The following is a 23,214-nucleotide window of genomic DNA, read 5'->3' as shown; positions in this document are numbered from 1 at the left end:
CGATGATACAGACTTAAATCTTCGAAACTCCTTGTAGAAGAAAATGAACTGAGACAGGGAATGGTAAAGTTGTTGTTTCATTTGATATCAGTAACAGTCATGGTGAAGCCTAACCAAAAAGTTTACATTTAAAAGTTATTTGCAACTTGTACTAAGTCCAAGTGTCAGTTATAAGATTCAAAGGGCATGAAAGAGAAATAGTACTTGAGAAGGGACTAAGAAAAGTTTGTGATGTACAAGATGTGATCAAAAAGTAACAGGATTTTTCGTTTATCTTAAAGAATCTGTATTTATTCATCAATATCCACATTCTACTCTTCAAAGGAACCCCCTCAGGTGTAATAGACTTGTGCCAACACTTTTCCTGTCTTGGAAGCACTTCTGGAGCTCACTTTGCATTATTGTGTTCAGCTCCTTCAGTGATTCTGTTTTATCTCATGATTGGTGGCGAAACGACGACATTTCACCATTCTTTTCAGCCTTGGAAATAGGAAGAAGTTGCAGGGCGCCATGTCCAGTGAACACAGTGGCTGAGTCAATGTAAAAGTTTTGCTTTTGCCAAAAAATCACAAACAAGCATTGAGGTGAGGTGTGAATGAGAGCATTATCGTCATGCAATTTCCATGATTGGTTTTGCCACAATTCTGGTCATTTTCTTCGAATTGCTTCATGCAAGCACCACATAAATTCCAGGTGGTATCCCTTATTGATTGTATGACCATAAGGCAGGAATTCGTGATGCAATATCTCATTGTAATTAAATAAAACAATGAGAAGAACCTACACATGTGATTGAACTAGTCAGATTTAACAATTGTGGAACAAACTTTGCTGCTACATGCTTCATGCCCAAAACATCTGAAAAAATTGATGTGCATGAGCTAGTGGGTATGCCTACGTTACCAGAAACCTCTCTGATGGTGATTCGGGAATTTTCCAAAACCATTTTCTTTATTTCTTCCACATTGTCGTCAGTAACTGATGTGCTAAGGCATCTAGGGCAGTTATCGTCTCCAGTCTTCTTGCGACCCTCTTTCAAATATTTGTACCACTCATCACCTCTAGTCTTACTCATAGTAGATTCACCAAACGCTGCAGTAAACATTTTGAATGTGGTGCTATGCTTTATTCCATTATTAAAGCAAAATTTAATGCAAATTCTTGGCTCCATCTTTTTCAAAAATAAAAATTCGCTGAGCACTCAAAAACAACTATAACCTTTTTGACTGTCAACAGTAAACTAAAATTCAAAATAGCTGAAAGTGCAAACATCCATCAGGAACTTGTTTTCTAACAAGATAAAAAAAAATTAAAATAGGATGTATGAAGTCTGCGAAATTATATTCCTGTTAATATTTTATCACACTTCAGATCCCCTATGTTATTCCATCTATACTTTGAGCAAGCAGTAAAGGAAACCAAGAAAAATTTGGAAAAGTTTTTAAAATTTGGTAAGAGGACATAAAAACTTTACAGAAGAATGCAGAGGCTTACATGGGTTTGCAAAACTAATGAGGAGGAACTGAACAGAAGTGAGGAGATAAGAAAATTGTGGCACAACTTGCCTAAAAGAAGGGATCAGTTGATAGAACACATTCTGCGATATCAAAGAATCATTGGTATAGACTTGGAGGGAAGTGTGGGGGTAAAATTGTAGAAGGAGACCAATAGATGAATACAGTAAGCAGGATCAAATGGTTGTAGGTTTCAGTAGTCATTCAGAGGCTTGCACAGGATAGAGTATTGGGGAGAACTGCACCCAACCATCTTTGGACTGAAAACCATGATAATAGCGACAAGTACAACCAATATATTTTACCCAACCCGTGCTGTGTTTTGGTTTGTGTATATGCCTTCACTGTGATTCAAACTTCTTAAAAGCTACAATTTCCAATAAAAAAATATACAGAAGATAGAAAAAGAGCACTTACTTGACAAATGATGTTTATTCTAAGTGCTTATGGATTTTGAGCTTTGAGTCAGTTTTTAGGATGTGTTTGAGTGCCACAAGAGGAAGAGTACTGTCCACGACAGGAAGATGCCAAAGTTCAAATTACATCCTGGCACAGTTTTAACTCCCCATTTTGTGTACATGTGTCTTTTTGGACTCAGGGAGGATATGAAAAAACTACACCTTTATATAAGGAAACTACATCTATTCCTGTATGCAGTAACAAGAAGAGATGAGGACTTTGTTAAGGAAGCTAATAAATGATCCCTTATCTTAAATGCCTCACTTTAGGAATCTGTACCATTTGTAGAAGTTTAGTCCTGTGTAGCATTTGCTTGCATAATTGAACACCTTACAAATAATGATATTGTAGTTTTCTTTAATTTTTATTTTGATGTACTTTTAATTTCTTTGTTTCAGAATGCTATATACGACATCAGTACAGGAGGTCACCAAAGGCTCATACACATAAGAATTCTTTTGGAAGATAAAGTGAATTCTTAATTCCAAACAGTTTTTATGGCCATGACATTTTAAGCGACTATCAGACTTAATAAATCATTGCGAAAGACTTCTGGTGGTATTCAGCTTCAATGCCATACATTCTAGTTAGAGGGAACCTTGCATCATATGGACAGCGCCAACCTTGGAGAGTTCTTGTGTCAGGCTTGAAAGGTAGATCAAAAAATCATTAACATGTAGTAGTTGTAATGATTATTTTGAAATCAATAGTTCTTAGAGAGAGAGAGAGAGAGAGAGAGAGAGAGAGAGAGAGAGAGAAGGGATTCAGAAAGTTGTGTTGTGATTAGTACACACATAAATGGAAAAATATTCATTTCATCTATAGATTATTAAGTAATTGTGCCATCAAGTGGAATAGGGAGTTGAGAAATAACAACACACAAAAGTTAAAGGTAGAACTGCACAGCTTCCCTTTAACTCTGAAAAAGCAATGCACAGATCATGGCAGTACATCTACATCTACATTTATACTCCGGAAGCCACCCAACGGTGTGTGGCAGAGAGCACTTTACATGCCACTGTCATTACCTCCCTTTCCTCTTCCAGTCGCGTATGTTTCGCGGGAAGAACGACTGCTGGAAAGCCTCCATGCGCGCTCGAATCTGTCTAATTTTACATTCGTGATCTCCTTGGGTGGTATAAGTAGGGGGAAGCAATATATTCGATACCTCATCCAGAAATGCACCCTGTCAAAACCTGGACAGCAAACTACACTGTGATGCAGAGCGCCTCTCTTGCAGAGTCTGCCACTTGAGTTTGCTAAACATCTCCGCAACGCTATCACGCTTACCAAATAACCCTGTGACGAAACGTGCCACTCTTCTTTGGATCCCCCCAGGGGGTCCACAACTCTTTTGTGGATACGTGCGTAGCGAGCACGGGACCCCGAGCTAATGTGGCCCTCCTTCCTTTCCGGGCTGCATACCTTCCCTTTCCGCATCCTTCCCCATCCCCCATCTTGCCCCCCCCCCCCCCCCCCCCGCCTCCCCTCACCTCTGGCTCTTTCCTTCCCTTTCTCCCCCTCTGGGAGTATGGTTTGTGCCTACGTCCGGAGACGGATGGTCGAAACTGTTACAAATTCCTTGCTTTCTACCCTTGCAAGTCTTCGTCCTTCCTCTGTCCTTCTCTTTTCCTTACCTCTTCTCTTTGCCCTTTTCTCCGCTGCGGCGTTTGAGTCGCCTCTTCTTTCCTTTCCCTTTCTCTTTTTTCCTCCCTGTGCGTGTCTGAAGGCCGACCCACGCATTTTTGTGCGTAGCCGGTGACGGGGTAACGCGTAATTCCCCACCCCAGGTAGACAGGTAGGACATGTACGTACCCCCTGGTAATGGCCAGGCCCAGGGAGGGGTGATTACCCGAGCTGATACCTTCCGAAAGTGCCGATTGGTCCCTCCGTCCATTTGTCAGGAGGTGTGACCTGAGGTGTGAACAATCACCTAAGGCGGGAGTACCCTCAGAGAGGGCCCCCACAAGGGAGGAGCGCGCCATCGGAGATGCCGGTAATCATGGGGGATTGTTCCGCAATGGTTTCCTCACCTTCCACTATGTCTGCTCACAAGCGTAAGTTCACTGAGTCTCAGCCACGGACAATTCTTCCATCATTGCCACAGTGCCTTGTTGTTTCTGGGTCTGACGAAGGTCACGACTTCTCCACGGTCAACCCTTTCATTATTCAGAAAGGTGTCGACGCAATTGCAGGTCCTGTAAAGTCTTGTTCCAGATTACGGAATGGCACCCTGTTGTTAGAAACAGTCAGTGCCCTCCAGGCACAAAAATTGCTGCGTACTTCTCTGCTCCACACCTTCCCTGTCCAGGTTGAAGCGCACTGCACTTTAAATTCCTCGCATGGAGTCGTTTATACACGCTCCCTCGATGGATTGTCTGATGAAGAAATTCAGCACTACCTGTCTGACCAGAGCGTAACGGCTGTTCATAGAGTTATGAAAAGGGTTGACACGAACATCATTCCAACCCGCACTGTCTTCTTGACATTTGACAAAGTTCAACTCCCATCGAAAATCAAAGCAGGCTATGAGATAATTTCCGTTCGCCCTTACGTCCCAAACCCTACGCTTTGCTATCGGTGTCAGCGGTTCAATCACACCAGCCAGTCCTGTTCCAATCTGGCCAAATGTGTTACGTTTGGTAAGGATGTCCATGAGGGTGCTTGTCCACCTCCATCCCCTCGCTGCATCAACTGTATGGGTGACCACGCTGCTTCCTCTCGAGATTGCCCCGTTTTTAAGGACGAAAAGCTCATCCAGGAAATCAGAGTGAAGGAAAAGGTGTCGACCTTTGCTGCTCGAAAATTATTCGCCAGTCGACAGCCCACCGTGCCTCAGACAGGAAAATACAGCACTGTCCTTGCTTCTCTTCGGCCAACAAAGGAGGCGGCCACGCAGACTTGTGACCTCACCTTTAGTGCCACGGTCGTCAGATCGGCCAGCGCAAAGATCGCCCGTTCAACCTCACCACTTTCGCCTGCCCACTCTCTGGCTCACCCTTCGTCGGGTTCTGCTAAATCTCGAGCCCAAAAGTCAGACACCAAGACTTCGAAAAAAGAGCATACTCGTGAAGAGTTTTTACGTACCGCAACTTCCCAACCATTGGTTCCTCCTTCATCTAAACATCATACTTCCAAGAAGGCTACAAAGAAACACAGTTCCTCTCCTTCTCCGCCAAGGTGTGTCCCATCTACAGCAACACCTGGCGGAAATCGCCCTCGGCCGTCTTCTGTGTCGCCGAGGCGCACTGCTGGCGGCCGATCAACCGGCCGATCGCTGGTGGCAGGAGCTGCTCCTGAACAACCTATGGATCAGGATCTTCTGCCTTCGGCTGAATGCCATTCCATGCTGTCGGTCGCAAGCTCTGAGCAGTCGTTGAGTTGACAGCAACCTTGGTCACATTCCTCCATTTTCTGTTCACCCTATGTCCATTATCCACTGGAATATCCGCGGTATTCGAGCCAATTGGGATGAATTGTCGATCCTCTTACGATCCTACTCGCCGGTCATCTTCTGTCTTCAGGAAACAAAGCTGCGTCCCCATGACCGCTTTGTTCTCCCTCATTTTCAGTCCATCCGATATGATCTCCCCTCTGTTGAAGGCACTCCAGCACATGGAGGACTCATGATTCTTCTCCATGATACTCTCCATTATCACCCAATTCACTTAAACACTTCCTTCCAAGCTGTTGCCGTCCGTCTTTCCCTTTCCGGATACACGTTCTCTCTTTGTACTGTATACATTCCATCGTCCACACCAATGGCACGAGCTGATCTCCTTCATCTTCTTGGTCAGCTTCCACCCCCCTATTTGCTGGTTGGGGACTTCAATGCACACCACCCGTTTTGGGGATCTCCACATCCTTGTCCACGTAGCTCACTATTGCTAGACGTCTTCCACCAAGTGGATCTAGTTTGCCTCAACACTGGGGTCCCTTTATTTTTGTCTGCCTCCACGACAAATTTATCTCATTTGGACCTTGCAGTCGGTACTGTTCCGCTAGCTCGGCACTTCGAATGGTTCGCCCTTGATGATACACACTCGAGTGACCACTTTCCATGTGTCCTTAGACTGCAGCCTCAACTGCCATTTATGCGCCCGCGACACTGGAAGTTTGCCCAAGCTGATTGGACACTTTTTTCGTCTCTATCGACATTCGATGACCTTCACTTTCCCAGCATCGACGATGAGGTCACACATATTACCGACGTTATTCTTACAGCTGCGGAACATTCAATACCACACACCTCCGAATTGCCCCGGCGCCCCCCAGTTCTTTGGTGGAACGAGGCATGCCGTGATGCACTACGTGAGCGGCGACGTGCTCTCCGCGTTTTCCGCCACCATCCTACTTTGGCCAACTGTATCTGCTATAAGCAGTTCCGTGCGCGATGCCATCATGTCATCCGCGATAGCAAGAAGGCAAGCTGGAAATTCTTTATTAGCTCATTTAACACCTTCACTCCCTTCACTCCCTTCTTGGAAGTTTGGAGTCGGCTTCGACGGTTCTCAGGCACGCCTAGTTTCTCCCCGGTCTCTGGCCTCACTGTCGCACATGATACATTAGTGGACCCCCGTCGCAATTTCTAATTCGTTGGGTCAGCACTTTGCTGAGATTTCGAGCTCTTCAAATTACCCGCCAGTGTTTCTCCCGAAGAAACGTTCAGCGGAAGTGCGACCTCTTGCTTTCTCCTCTCAAAATCACGAAAGCTACAATACTGTTTTCTCCATGCGGGAACTCCAACATGCACTCTCTTCTTCTCGCTCCTCTGCCCCAGGACCGGATGGTATCCACGTCCAAATGTTGCTGCATTTATCAACCCATAGTCTGCGTTACCTCCTTTGCCTTTATAATCGAATTTGGACCGACAGTACTTTTCCCAGATGATGGCGGGAAGCTATCGTCATTCCTGTTCCGAAACCTGGAAAGGACAAACATCTCCCCTCTAGCTATCGCCCCATTTCTCACACGAGTAGTGTCTGTAAGGTTTTGGAGCGTATGGTGAATTATTGTTTAGCGTGGTGGCTGGAATCCCGCAGTCTTTTAACACCTGCCCAATGCGGATTCCGAAAGCATCGTTCTGCAGTTGACCATCTTGTTGCTCTCTCCACTTATATCATGAACAATTTTCTCCGGAAACGCCAAACAGTAGCAATATTTTTTGATCTGGAGAGAGCATACGATACCTGTTGGAGGACAGGCATCCTCCGCACACTGTTCTCTTGGGGCTTTCGAGGTCGGCTGCCCCTTTTTCTTCGCGAATTTATGGCAGAGCGCACATTTAGGGTGCGGGTGAACACTACTCTCTCCCGTACTTTCTCCCAAGAAAACGGGGTACCCCAGGGCTCCGTGCTGAGTGTTCTACTGTTTGCCATTGCCATAAATCCAATTATGGATTGTCTCCTTCCTGATGTCTCGGGCTCCCTCTTTGTGGACGATTTTGCGATCTACTACAGCTCTCAACGGACCAGCCTTCTTGAACAACGTCTTCAAGGATGTCTCGATCGCCTCCACTCTTGGAGCATCAAAACCGGCTTCCGTTTTTCTCCCAGTAAGACCGTTTGTGTTAATTTTTGGCGACGTAAGGAGTTTCTTCCGCCCTCCTTCCATCTAGGTCCTGTCAACCTTCCGTTTTCAGACGTCGCTAAATTCTTGGGTCTTATGTTTGACAGAAAACTGTGCTGGTCCACCCACGTTTCCTATCTTTCGGCTCACTGTTTGCGATCCCTCAACACCCTCCATATCCTGAATGGTACCTCCTGGGGAGTGGACGAGTGGTCCTTCTCCGCCTCTATTGCGCCTCAGTGCGCTCGAAATTGGACTATGGAAGCAGAGTTTACTCCTCTGCTCGGCCGTCTATTCTTCGGTGTCTCGACTCTATCCACCACCGTGGATTACGTTTAGTGTCTGGAGCTTTTTACACCAGCCCTGTGGAAAGCCTTTATGCTGAGACTGCTGAACGTCCGCTGTCCAATCGGCGAGCAGTCCTTCTGAATCGTTATGCTAGCCATCTGTCTTCCATGCCTGCTAACCCAGCCCATGACATTTTTTTCGACGCCTCCTTTGATGTAGGGTATACAGGCCGCCCCTCCTCCCTACTACCACCGGGAGTCCGCTTCCGTCAACTGCTCCATTCTCTTTCCTTCCGCTTTCCTAAAACCTTCTTGACAACTTGGGGTACAGCACCGCCTTGGCTCCGTCCTCGGATCTGCCTGCTCCGTGACCTTTGTCGATTTCCCAAGGATGGTACCCCTTCACTTGTTTATCGTCGGGCATTTGCTGCTCTATGTGCACAAATGACGGACGCCACATTTATTTACACCGACGGCTCGAAAACATCGTTCGGTGTAGGGAGTGCCTATATTGTTGGCGACACCCCAAATCACTTTCGGCTTCCCGATCAGTGTTCGGTTTATACTGTGGAGCTTTACGCTGTTCTCCAGGCTGTCCACTACATCCGCCGCCATCAGCAGATACGATACGTTATCTGCTCAGATTCTCTCAGCTCTCTCCTCAGTCTCCAAGCTTTTTATCCTGTGCACCCTCTGGTCCACCGGATTCAGGACTGTCTGCGCTTGCTCCACCTGGGGGGCGTCTCGGTGGCGTTCCTCTGGCTCCCGGGACACGTTGGTATCTGTGGAAATGAGGCGGCCGATATTGCAGCCAAGGCTGCGGTCTCTCTTCTTCGGCCAGCTATTCAATCGATTCCCTTCGCCGATCTACGGAGCGTTTTATGTCGTCGTGTTGTTCATTTATGGCACGCGCATTGGTCGACACTTCCCCATAATAAATTGCGGGACGTGAAAGTTCTTCCTTGTGCTTGGACCTCTTCCTCCCGAACGCGTTGTCGGGAGGAGGTAATTTTAACTAGACTCTGGATAGGGCACTGTCTTTTTAGCCATCGACATCTTTTAAGCGGCGATCCTCCCCCACTCTGTCCCCACTGCTCTCAGCTGTGGACCGTAAGACACCTTTTAATTGAGTGCCCCTATTTTAATCCGTTACGCTCCCGTCTACAGCTATCGCCTGATATATTGTCGATTTTAGCAGATGACACGCGCTCAGCCGACCGCGTTCTCAAGTTTATTAGTGCCAGTGAAATGACGTCAGTCATTTGAAGCCTTTTTTGGGGACAACCAACCCCTTTCTGTAGTGGATTTTTAAGCCTTTCTTCTGCTTTTAGTTTCTCCAATTTTATGACTTTCGTTCCCATTGCTGCTGGTTTCCATATTCGGTTTTTTACTGTTTCCTAAGTCACGGACCGGGTGCTAATGACCATAGCAGTTTTGCACCCCTAAAAAAAAAAAAAAATCTTCTTTGGGTCTTCTCTATCTCCTCTCTCAACTCGACCTGGTACGGATCCCACACTGATGAGCAATACTCAAGTATAGGTCGAACAAGTGTTTTGTAAGCCACCTTCTTTGTTGATGGACTACATTTTCTAATGACTCTCCCAATGAATCAACCTGGCATTCGCCTTTCTGACAATTAATTTTATATCATCATTCCACTTCAAATTGTTCCGTACGCGTACTCCCAGATATTTTACAGAAGTAACTGCTACCAGTGTTTGTTCCACTATCATATAATCATACAATAAAGGATCCCTCTTTCTATGTATTCGCAATACATTACATTTGTCTATGTTAAGGGTCAGTTGCCACTCCCTGCACCAAGTGCCTATCCGCTGCAGATCTTCCTGCATTTCGCTGCAATTTTCTAATGCTGCAACTTCTCTGTATACTACAGCATCATCTGCGAAAAGCCGCATGGAACTTTCGACGCTATCTACTAGGTCATTTGTATATATTGTGAAAAGCAGTGGTCCCATAACACTCCCCTGTGGCACGCCAGAGGTTACTTGAACGTCTGTAGACGTCTCTCCATTGAGTACAACATGCTGCGTTCTGTTTGATAAAAACTCTTCAGTCCAGCCACACAGCTGGTCTGAGATTCCATAGGCTCTTACTTTGTTTATCAGGTGACAGTGCGGAACTGTATCGAACGCCTTCCGGGAGTCAAGGAAAATGGCATCTACCTGGGAGCCTGTATCTAATAGTTTCTGGGTCTCATGCACAAATAAAGTGAGTTGGGTCTCACACGATCGCTGTTTCCAGAATCCATGTTGATTCCTGCAGAGTAGACATCATTTTTTGAGAGTTGTAAGCCTTGCTGTAGTACCTGTTCAACAGCCAATGGGCTGAAAAGTCTCTTCTGCCATACAGTGTGTTAAATAAATTTGGATTTGATAATGGTACATAAGGTAAGCACCACTATACAATTTAGGGAAGCTTTGGAGTTTAAATGTGTGAACATTTATATTACTGCACCAAAAATAGTGAATTAATGACAACAGTGGTTGACATATACTTTTTATCCTTTTATGACGCATCACAGAGTCCCTTCATGATGACCTAATTTCTTCTAGCCCTCAGTTGCTACAGTTTTTAGCTTTATACTTTTGTAAAAGCTGAATCTTATGAAATAAAACAGAAATGCAGAAGTTCAGTTCTTTCAGCATTTTAAGGGCTCTCTCTGCTGGATTGAACAAACCTAACCTGTGACCATTTGTACCGCAGTTCTGTGTATTCATTCCATAGGCTCTGTTACTCCTGTCTGATATGGATCCCACACACTTCAGCAATATTCTAGGATAGGTCACATGAGTGTTTTGTATGCAGACTCCTTTGTAGACTAATTGCATTTCCCTAATATTCTACCAATGAACTGCAGTTTGCCACCTGCTCAACTTACAGCTAAGACTATGTTGTTGTTCATTTCATACTCCAACAAAATATTACACACAGGTATTTGTATGAGCTGACTTATTCCAACTGAGAGTCATTGATGTTATTCTCACTAATGGGATATTACGTTTTTCCTTTTATGAAGTTATATGTTTATGAACATTAAAGAAAGATACCAATCTCTACAGCACTTTGAAATCTTATCAAGATCTGACTGAATTTTTATGCAGATTTTTTTTTTTTTCAAACAGTACTTAAATGTAGTTAACTGCATCATCTGAAAAATGTTTGAGGTTACTATTAATATTGCCCATAAGATCATTAAACCATAAATATACAATGTGAACATCAAATGTCCCACCGCACTTTGGGCAGCTTGTAAACAGAAGAAACAAGAGCATGGCTGGGACTGATGAATGGAGCTGAGAACCAGAGGGCTGGAACAGGAGGGAAGAGAAATGAAAGGCTGGGTCCTGTGTTGGAGGTGGAGCTAATTTTAATGATGTGTTACTGTCCCCTCCCCCACGGCCAAATTTAACACCTGGTGTCTCTGCTGCTGCTGGATGGCCACTTGTCCTAGTGTCAAAATCCCTGTGCTAACAAGCAAATACCCAGTCAAGTGATGAGACAGCACCACAGATGGCCCCACATGTGTTGACAGCTTGTGATGGAGGAGTGTGCATGGCTGATGGACATGGAGGAGCTCCTATCAGTGTCATACTGTAGGAACTCAAAAAAAGTGTTAGCACCTCATCCATAGGAGCGTTGGCCATGTCTTTCTTCATCTGTGTGGAAATTCAGAGGCATCAGATGTTGAATCCCATCTCTCTAGCAGAACTTGCTGAAAACCAGGGGCTGAAATTGAGCTCAGTTATCTGTCACCAACAAAGGAACATTCTGCTGAGCACTGCAACCATAGCTTACACACTTGTGGACCAACTGTTGACCACGTATAGAAAGTTGGAGTTCACATCAATGACAATCAGCCAGGTAGTACCCAGGAAGGAGCCTGCAAAATCAACATGAACCCACTCCCATGGGTGTAAGGGTGTCGGCCAAGGTGAGAATGTTTGGCAGAGAGCCGTTTGCTGCCATTGATACTGATTACAGTTGCAGATAAGATGTTTGACATGCCGTCCTTTGCCCAGCCAGTACAGATGGCACTGGATGTGCAGTTTAGTTCACAAGATGCCCACCTGACCTTATTGTAGGTGTCATAAGACTCGATCATAGAGGTTCTGTTGGGACTACCCAGGGAGACTGTTCATCTGTGGTTAGTAGGATAACTCCTTCCATCAGGTGCTGAAGGTGGAAGTAACGTCACAACCAATTGGAGTCCTGACCGGGAATGTGGCCCTGCCATCCCTGTTGTATGTACTGCAGTACCTTTTGTAAGATGGTGTCCTTGGCCACTTCTCCACCCAACTGGAAGCACAAGATCTCATCTCGGTTGAACTCCAGGTCAGGACCCATTGTGCGATGGGACAAGGTATCTGCATTAGTGTGTTGAGCGGTATTACAGGAATGAATTTTGTAGTAGTGTCTGCTGAGAAAGAGTGCCCAGTGCTGGAGTCGGTGGGCAGTCTTCTCAGGTAGCTTTGCTAAAGGATCAAAGAGAGAGGTCAATGGGTTATGATACATAATGAAGTGAAACTTCGTTCCATATAGAAATATATGAAATTTCTTCAGCATAAAGATGATTGTGAGGGCATATCTCTCTTTTTACAAGTATCTCTTCTGGGTGGCATTGAGCGTCTTAGATTCAAATGCGAACGAATGTTCAGAACTGTCCACATCTCTGTGTGCCAGGATGGTCCTCAGGCCCCATTCAGAGGCGTCTGCCACCACCGCTAGCTATGTGCCTGGTTGAAATGTGCTGAGACATTGTGCCAATGGGAGGGCTTGCTTCAGGTTGTTGAACACCTGCTCATGTGCCTCCGACCGTACAAAAGTCATGCCCTTCTCCTGTAGGTTGTTGAAAGGGTGTGCAATTGACCCCACACCTGGGGTAAATTTTCCATCATACATTACTTTTCTCAAGAAGAACTGGAGCTCCTTTATATTTGTGGGGCGAGGAAGCACGATGATGGCTTTGACCAGCTTCTGAGAGTTGATGATGTCCTAGATATTCTACCAACGGTTGAAAAACAAAAAGAGAGATTTTCTAAGATTGCATTTGAGGTCTAAGGACTGGAAGGAGTGTAACAGCCGCTGAAAGTTTCCTAAACATTCTTCCATTGTGGCTTACGTCACTACAATGTTGTCTAGATTATTTATGCAGCCTGAAACATCCTCCAGCAGTTGCTCAAGAGACCATTGAAAAATTGCTAGGACACTTTTCACCACGAAAACTAAGTATCTGAAGTGATATAATCCTTGTGGCGTATTTACTACCAGGATTTTCTATGATTCTTCATCCAGAGGTTGTTGCAAGCCAGCTCTAGAGACATCAACCATGATGAAATACTGACCTCCTGGAGGTGCAGAGAAAAGATCATCTGGTTTCAGAATGGGATACGTATTGATCTCTGACTGGGAATTGACTATAACCTAAGTCTCCGATAAGGTGCAGTTTCCCCAATGGTTTTTTTCACAGTTACCACAGGTGTTGCTCACTCACTTGCAGACCCGGATTCATTGACATCCAAGGCTGTCAATCTATCTAGCTCATTCTTGATAGCATCTTTCAGTGTGATCGGTATGGGTCATGAATGGAAGAAGCAAGGGTGGGTCGATTTCTTTAATGTAATGTGCACCACAAAGTTCTTCACTTTTCTCAGATCTCCAGAGAAAATGTCAGGCTACTCCTTAGTGAAGGTTTCCAGCTCCAAAAGCAGTACTTATTCTGAGACCAGGTGGACCGAGTCATTGTTGACAAATCAGAAAGCTGGAAAAACATCAAAGCCAAATAGATTCTCCGTATCTGTATGATGAACAACAAGGAAGGTGAGGTGTCATATAACATTTTGTACATCGCCATGATTGAGAGTTGTTCTTCGAGTAGAATGTGCTACTTGTTATGTACCACTAAGCAGTGAGCTGTGGATTGTAGGGGAAGTACTCCCAGCTGGAGATACATTTGAGTGTTTAACAGGGGCATAGAGGCACTGGTTCATCCTGTAGCTGAACTTGGTTAAGAAACACCCTTCCTTCCAGTATGCCTTGCACTGTGTCCACCTGTTGAGGCAGTATAAAGTCCAGACATGATGGAAATGAATGCCAGTTGGGCAGCTGAGACCTCTTTCCTTGTTTATGAGGTGGAGCTGCAGTGCGGCGGTGTTGGCACTCTACTGTTGCCACATTTACTGTGTCAACAAAGTTGGATCCATCTGCCGCACCTGACGTGATGGCTGCCCCCTCACTCCGGAATTGTAATCTACAGCCTGGGGCTGGGGAACTTCAAAGGATTTAACCCAATTTAAAACATCCTCAAAAATAGGGTCCTGAAATAGTAGTGTGTCATGATACACCTCGTTATTTGGAGCCACTCCTCTGCATCGAATTACTTATTTACTGGAGTCACAAAATGGCATTTCCTACTAAGTCCCTGCAGGTCAGCCACCCATGACTGATTAGGCTGCTTATAACACTGGTAGAGTCCATACGGGATGCAATGACATGGCAGTGTCAGTGAAATAGGTGGTTAACAGAACACACATTTCATGAAAGGTCAGTTGTGTCAGTTCCATGAGAGGGGCAGCCATGCAATGACAGTTGTTGTAAATAAGAGAGGGGCTAACTCAGTCACAAATTCAATGTAGGATCTGATAGGGATTCCGTTAGCCCTGTAGTTTTTTTTTTTTTTTGAGTTTTAATGACTTCTGCTGTTTCTCAAAGCCACAAACACTAGTACCTATTTGGTTCATATTTTCAATAGTACGAGAATTAAACTCGGGCAATACTCCTGGGTTTTCCTTTTAAAGGAAAATTTGAAAATGGAGTTAAGCGTTTCTGCGTTTGATTTGCTACCCTCAATTTCAGTCCTGTCTCATCAGTGACTGACTGTACACTAACTTTTTGACCGTACACTAACTTTTGTGCCATTAACAGCTTTTACATGCAACCAGAGTAGTTTTAGATTTTGTGTAAGATATTTCAACAATATTCTGCTACAGTAGTCATTGAATGTTTCACTCTTTGCTCTCTTGGAGGCCAAACATGTTTCGGTCAGTATCTCTTTAGCTATAGCTCTTTGCTTTGTTTTACACCTATTGAGCGGTAGTTCACATGAAAACAGGACCATCGGCAGTGAGATACTTTCCACATTTATTGGCAACAATTTCTGATGTGAGTAACTTAAATCTCAGATACCCCCCCCCCCCCCCCCCCAAAGGCCAAAGGTTTTAAATCAATTATATCTATTTAAAGTAAGAATATTTACTTACTAACACATGTATTTCCTGTAATACTTATTAATTGTAAATGTTGTTGAATGGTAAATCAGTTACATAAAATGGTAAATCATATTAATTACAACATTGGTGTGGTACTGGTTTAAGAGGCCACATTATTTACCATTACTCAACCACCCTTATTTTCATAATATCCTGTTAGTGATTTAAATGGAAGTGGGGCATACTTTACGCATATTAGCAAACGTCTTTAAACATTTTCTATCTCTGAATCTTCTACAGTTTGTTGTATTAATTTCCCCATTCATTCTTACTACATATGTGTCTGTTTCAGTACTGGAATTTTATACTATAACTTATCTCATTGGACTATATTCCTGAATGTGTGTGCCTCTTTACCACCATATCTCCACTTTCAAAACTGAGTGTGAGTAGCGACTTACAAACATTTATCTTTGAGTTACATGGTAAAAGCTGTCATGCAAACCAACTTTGAACTTTGCCTGATTACCAGTTGTTGTCTGGTTTAGCTATTAATCCCAAACTTGTATTAGAAAAAGGAATGGAATCTGTCTGTTTTGTAAAAACTAGCTTACTATATATATGTGTGTTTACATATAGTGTGCAGGTGGATCCCTCGTTTCTAGGAATGTGTTATTTGTCCTTTTTTTTTCTTTCCCCAAGCTATTCTGCTCTTGCCCAGAAGTAGAAACTAATAGTTCTGAAGCTTAGTATAATGTCATGTATTTCTACTTTTATGTGTGCCTGTTGGCTACACCAAACATCCAAAAACATATCATTTATACATTCTGTCAGGAGAGATTTGGAAATCACAGTAAATAACTGTACAATGATATAGTTGAATAAACCAATGACACTACCTCATAGGAAAAGTATTAAATTCTGTTTTGAGAATTTTTTAAAGGTAGAGAGGGGAAAGGAAGAACTAATTCTAATTAATAGAAAGCTTGCTTTAATTTTACTGAGGTAGGTGGTGCAGTGGTTATCTAACTAGACTTGCATTCAGGAGGACAATGGTTCAAATCCTCATCCAACCATCCAGATTTAGGTTTTCTGTGATTTTCTTCCTCATCCTTGAAACCTTCCAAGCATGTTTCAACTCTAATGGCTTCAATGTCAAAGGGGCATTAAACCCTAATCCTACTGTTTTGAATTTTGAGCCATTTTCACCAGTCAATGAAAACACCTAAGTGTAAGCAAAATACAACATTAATAGTCCCTAATTATCTAGTAGACAATGAAGTAATGAAATAATTAACTATATGAAAGTCTTAAGAGATGGAAGCCTGAGAAATGTGACATGCAAGTGTGGATACCATACAATAAAGTAATATCAAATCTGTCTAGTGAAATCAAATTAAACATGTGTACAAAAAACTGTGCTGGCATAGATGAATAGTATTATCTGTGGAAGTGGATGAAGATGACGTGTAAACTTGGCCCCAAAGGGTAACACTTTTGTGCTGTAGAAATGCTAAAGGCTACATCTACATCTACATCTGCATCTATGTCTATACTCTGCAAACCACTGTGAAGTGTGTGGCACTGAGTACGTCAAATTGTTGTGATTATTAGGGTTCTTCCCCTTCTGCTCACATATGGAATGTAGGAAGAATGATTGTTGAAGTGCCTCTGTGAACTGTAATTAATATAATTTTGTTCTTACAATCCCTGTGTGAGCAGCATGTAAGGAGTTGTAGTATTTCCCCAGAGTCATAATTTGGAGCAGGTTCTTGAAACTTTATAAATAGACTTTCTTCAGATAGATATATATATCTTCAAGAGTCTGCCTGTTCAGTTTCTTCAGTATCTCTGTGACACTCTCCCAAGGGTCAAATAAACCTGTGACAATTTGTACTGTCCTTCTTTGTATATGTTCAATATCCCCGGTTAGTTCTATTTGGTACAGCTCCCATACACTGGAGCATATTCTAGAATGGGTCGCACGAGTGATTTGAAAGCAATCTCCTTTCTAGACTGACTGCATTTCACCAGTATTCTACCAATAAACTGAAGTCTGCCATCTGCTTTACCCACGACTGAGCCTGTGTGATCATTCCACTTCATATCCCTACAATGTGTTACACCCAGGTGTTTGTATGAGTTGAGTTGTCTGATCCCAAATGTGACTCATTGATATTATAGTCTTAGGACACAACATTTTTTTTCCATTTTGTGAAGTGTACAATTTTACATTTCTAAACATTAAAGCAAGTCTAGACTTCACACAACTTCGAAATCTCATCAAGATCTGACTGAATATTTAAGCAGCTTCTTTCAGACAGTACTTCATTATAGGTAACTGCTCATCTTCAAAAAGCCTGAGATTACTATTAATAGTGTCTGAAAGGTCATTAATATACAATGAGAACAGCAAGAGTCCTAAAACACTTTGCTGGGGTACACCCAAAGCTGTTTCTACATCTGATGATGTTTCTCTATCCAAGATAACCTGTTGGGTCTTCCCTACCAAAAAGTCCACAATCCAGTCACAAATTTTGTTTCATACCCCATATGGTAATACTTTAAACAATAAGCATTGATGTGTAACTGAGTAAAATGCTTTTTGAAAATCAAGACATAATGCATCTACCTGATTGCCTTGATCCAAAGCTTTCTGTATGTTATGTAAGAAAAGTGTGAGGTGGGTTTCTCATGACTGGTATTTCTGTTCAAGATACCTCATTATGTTTGGGCTCAGAATATGTCCTAAGATTCTACAACAAATCGATTCAAGGATACTGGATAGTAGTTTTGTGAATCACTTCTACCAGCCTTCTTGTAAACAGGTGCGATCTGTCCTTTCTTCCAAATAAAGGCCACAATTTTGCATTAGAGAGATCTATAGCAGAATATAGTTAGAAGAAGGGCTAACTCAGCTGCAAATTCAATATAGGATCTGATAGGGATGCAATTTGGTCCTGGAGCTTTGTTCATTTTTGACACTTTCTGCTGTTTCTCAAAGTGATTGACACTATCTCAAATTTTACTCATATTTTCAGTGAGACGAGGATTAAATTGGGACAATTCTCCTGGGTTTTTCTTTGTAAAGGAACACTTGTAAATGAAAATAAGCATTTCAGTGTTTTATGGGCTACCCTCAGTTTCATTTCCTGTCTCATTTGCAAGTGACGGAACACTAACTTCAGTGCCAAAAAGTCTTTACATACAATCAGAATTTTCTTGGGTTTTGTGAAATATCATTTGACATTATTCTGCTATGGTAGTCAATGAATCCCTCATGCCTTGCTCTCCTGACAGCCAAATGAGTTTCATTCAGCATCTCTCTGTCTATAGATCTGGGCTTTGTTTTACCTATTATGCAGTAGTCTCTGCTTCTGTAAAAGTTTCTTTACAGTGACTGTATACCAATAAGGGTACCTCCCATTATTAACTGTTCTACTGGGTGCATGCACTGAAGTGACTAGTCGTGGTATAGCAATATGCATATATACAGATGGGGGCAGTATCGCGTCCATAAGTTATGAAAAGGCAGTGCATTGTTGCATTGGTGGGCAGTGCTTTGTGGAGCAGCCGTTTGTACTCAGGTGATTCATGTGAAAAGGGTTTGAGAGGATTATAGCTGCACAGTGGAAATTAACAGTCTTTGAACAGGAAATGGTAGTTGGAGCTAGATGTATGGGACATTCCATTTCGGAAATCGTTAGAGAATTCAATATTCCGAAATCCAGCATTTCAAGTATGTGCCAAGAATACCAGATTTAAGGTATTACCTCTCACTATGCTCAATGCATTGGCCAATGGCCTTCACTTAACAGCCAAGAGGAGTGGTGCATTAAATAGCCACAGTAATCAATTTGGGATGTACGACGACTGTATCCATTGGGACAGTGTAACTAAACTTGGCATTAATGGGCTATGGCAGCAAGCAATCAATACAAGTGCCTTTGCAAACACCATGATACTGCCTGCAGCGCCTCTGCTTGGCTCCTGACCATATCAGTTTGACCTTAGGTGACTGGAAAACTGTGGCCTGGTCAGATGAGTCCCATTTTCAGTTGGTAAGAGATAATGGAAGGAATAAAGTGCTATGTAGACTCCATGAAGCCATTGACCCAAGTTGTCAAAAAGGCATTGTGCAAGTTGGTGGTGGCTCTCGAATGGTGTGCTCTAAGTTTACATGGAATGGTCCGGGTCTTCTGGTCCAACAGAACTGATCATTGACTGAAATTGGCTACGTTTGATTACTTGGAGACCATTTTTCAGCCATTTGTGAACTCACGTTCCCAAACAATGATGTAATTTTTATGAATGTCAATGCTCCATGTCATCGAGCCACAATTGTTTTCAATTGATTTGAAGAATATTCTGGACAATTTGAGCAAATGATTTCGTCAAATGATTTGGTTGCCCAGATCACCTGACATGAATCCAATTCAAGATTTATGGGGCATAATCAAGAGTTCAGTTCATGCACAAAATCCTGCCTGGCAACACATTTGCAGTTGTGGATGGCTATAGAGGTAGCAGGGCTCAGTACTTCTGCAGGGGATTTCAAACAAATTGTTGGATCCATGCCATGTCAAGGTGCTGCCCTACACCAGACAAAAGGTGGTCCAACACAATATTAGAAGGTATCCTATGACTTTTGTCACCTCAGTGTATCTGCCCAGTACATGGTCAACTATTCTTTTAATCTTTAGCCATAGTTCTCCTACATGCTTCTGTTCTGTGCTGACTGTTCAGAGTCCCTCATTGAGATATGGCAGTGCTCCTTCTCTGTTTACTGAAGATATATTTTGTTCTTTGTAATTTGGTAATCATTGTTGCCAGTTTTGATGTGGACATCCTCAACAGCCTGTTCCAGGAGGTTACTATTACCATTTAATGCCCGCACCTAACACTGAGTGTTGCCCAAACAATCCTGATGCAGCTTCAATTTCTGTCTCAGTGGATGTGAGTTTCGTGTCTACTGTGACAAATACACATCTGAATTTCCTTTCGATATACTCTAAAATTTTTGCCCACAATCTCGCTGCTATCAATATCAGGATTTAGTCAGCTTTCTCCACCTAGTATTACCTGAGCTTCACTGCCTTTCAGAGCCACTTCAAAATCTGGGACTTTGTTGCAAGTGCTTTGGTAGTCAACTACTAGGATTTTAATACTCTCACCTGTGAGGGGCATTTCTTTGGTTCTTACACTTGTACTTCTTAGTCTCTTACAGTTGTCATTCTGAACCGTATGGAGAGTCGCCTAATCTAAAAATCCTTTCGTGCATCCCGCACAGTATCGGCTACCTGGGTAGCAGCCTGTGATGTGTAATGCACTCCTATCCTATTTATGGGAACCATACAGTTCTCACCACTATGGTGCAAGGCCAGGTAGTCGCAGCCTTGGTTGTCACAGAATATTCAAAGTAAATGGTTGAGTACTTCCAGTCGACTCAGGACCAGGAGTCCACGATTAGCCCTGGCGATAATGCTGTAAACTGTGAGCTTTATTGAAACTACATGCACATGGCTGCTATTTTCAAACTCCATTGTCAGTCACTGGAATGATCGAAGTATGACCTTGGAGTCCAGGCGACATGCATTGTTTGTTCAAATGTGCACCACAGTCCACAGTTGGCTCCACTGTTTTCCCTTAGTGGCTACTGGACTAGCCTCTTCTGCATGTTGAATGAGGACCATAGGCATACACACTTAGTGCATCTGATATTCCTTCCTGTCTTGCTGCTTTTTCCATAAGGGGTACATTATTTACCATACATTTGAACTACCGACGATCAGTAGATTCCTACCATTTCGAATTTGTCTCCTCTTGACACACAGCCAAGCAGATTTCCCCAAAATAGGTGAAACGAGTCCCAATAGCTGAGTTTCAGTTTCAGTGAAAGACACCACCTCAAACTTGTTGGTTAGGAGGATTGATATAACACACTGCGTCTTCCCTGGCCCCTGTCTACCATGTACTGGATGCCTAGCTCTATCACTGACATGTCACCTGCAATCAAGAGGACAAGTAATGACAGATCCCATACTTCCTGCGGAGAAGACAGGATCCACAGGAGAGCATAATACTTCAGGTACATGACTCTGGGTGCTCCTCCAACACACTGATTCACAGCAGTTGCCGATCATATGACAGTAGCTACAGAGATTTCCAGCTGCTTACGGACATCAGCTATCTCATCTTATGTTCAAGAACAGCATTCACAGTTGGGGTGCACTGTGTCTGTTTCAATGTTTTACAGGATAGTGAACAAATAATTTTGAACTAAGCTTGCTGACTACCTTAACATGTTGAGCAAATAAATACTAATACTCTATTAGGAGTGAACCAAATACATAAGACAAGATTTCTGTTAAGGCAATGGAAAAGCCTGTGGTAAAGATTACTAGTGAAAACTTTTTGTGGTTGATTTTGGTCACTAACAAACTTGAAAAAAAGACTTAATTGATGATAAGTGTAGATAATATGTACTCCTCGTGAAAGGGAAAACTAGATGTAACACAATATGTTAGTTAAAGTGTGTGGTTCAGTAGCTAAATCACAGATGTTGATTTACTGTGAATTAGTTTATGCACATGACAATGATAATGTCAAAAATTCTCAAAAGTGTTTGTTTATTTGTACTGATGTACACTGATAATCTGGGTGATCTTTACTTTGGCTGTAGCTGTGAATCACAAACGCTGACTGCTTCAAAATAAGTTGTCTACAGCACTTGAAACTTACAGAAATGTTCAGAAATATAGTCTTGTAAGTGTCTGAAAATTCTAAAAAATAAGACTTATGATGTAATTGTGCAATGAAATTAAAGAATGATTGTTCTGAATGAGACTAGGCGTACTTTTCTCAAAAATTATAAAAGAGCATAAATAAGTTTCAGCCCACAACCGAAAGTAACAATATGAGTTTATCGCAGCACTTGCAAATGTTTGAAATTTCTCAATATAACAATACAATAAAATACAATATTTTTACAGTGAATAGTATAATATGTGAATCTAGAATTTCAGATCAGATCATGACTCTGTCTCAAGCAGTCTCAAAGAAAAATTCCAAAGGCATCTTTGAATGGCTTTCTCACATAACTGCTTCTGTAACAACCTCTACACTGATGTGCCGAAGATGGACACTGCAGCATCAGTTTATCTCGGTTAATATTGTGAAAATGTGCAGCACCAACAAAGCGTGTCACCTGAATGGAGTAGTTATTGCATAAGTAAATAGTACAAAATATAATGGAAGATTCCAAATGACAATAATTATGACAATTTAACTGTCCATAGTAAACTTCTACACACTAACCACACAATAGAATAAATAGCAGTGACAACATCTAAGCACATGGTTTATCAGTATAAATAAATAATGGAAAATTCGATATGGAGTGACAACAGTAAGAAAGTATAGATGCTATCCACCACATAGAGGAGATACTGACAAGGGAACCTCCCCATCGCACCCCCCTCAGATTTAGTTATAAGTTGACACAGTGGATAGGCCTTGAAAAGCTGAACACAGATCAATCGAGAAAACAGGAAGAAGTTGTGTGGAACTATGAAAATAATAAGCAAAATATACAAAGTGAGTAGTCCATGTGTAAGATAAGCAACAACAAGGATAGTCTGAGTTCAGGAGCGCCGTGGTCCCGTGGTTAGCATGAGCAGCTGTGGAACGAGAGGTCCTTGGTTCAAACCTTCCTTCGAGTGAAAAATTTTAATTTTTTATTTTCAGACAATTATTATCTGTCCGTCTGTCCGTCCGATGCGAGGTAACTGCGCCGTAGTATGGGGACGCTACACTTTAACAAACATCGAAACACTCGACGTCAGTCGACTACAGCGCACGGAAGAGAGAGTATTCTTGCTAATGAGGCTGCCTGGCTGGCAGTTGACTGTTTGCTACTTTGGACGAGAGTGTATTAAATACGTGAGATGTATTTCGTGGGCAATATGTTTTCGGTTCCCATTGGAGAGGCACGTCCTTTCATCTGCTAATCACACGGTTTTGCGGTGCAGTCGCAAAACACAGACACTAAACTTTTTACAGTGAACAGAGACATCAATGACCGAACGGCCAGATCATAACTTTGCGAAAATAAAAAAAGTAAACTTTTCACTCGAAGGAAGACTTGAACTAAGGACC

General features: G+C 42.7%; 1 protein-coding gene across 4 annotated transcripts in view; it reads left to right on the top strand.

Annotated features, from left to right (window-relative positions):
- The window catches only part of LOC126457908 (ankyrin repeat domain-containing protein 39-like), a 164,817-nt gene that overhangs the window by 52,887 nt on the left and 88,716 nt on the right, over nt 1-23,214 (top strand). For 3 of the 4 annotated variants that reach the window (XR_007585553.1, XR_007585552.1, XM_050094589.1), the window contains one exon: nt 2,372-2,626. The gene's annotated coding sequence lies outside the window, so the exon portion shown is untranslated. Of the gene's footprint in view, nt 1-2,371; nt 2,627-15,409; nt 15,503-23,214 lie in introns of those variants that run through there. The other variant, XM_050094588.1, reaches the window with a different exon arrangement.

The sequence above is a fragment of the Schistocerca serialis genome, chromosome 2 (genome assembly GCF_023864345.2).
Source record: "Schistocerca serialis cubense isolate TAMUIC-IGC-003099 chromosome 2, iqSchSeri2.2, whole genome shotgun sequence".
Lineage (NCBI taxonomy): Eukaryota > Metazoa > Arthropoda > Insecta > Orthoptera > Acrididae > Schistocerca > Schistocerca serialis.
Note: the sequence above shows the minus strand (reverse complement) of the source record. Positions and strands in the feature narration are given on the sequence as shown.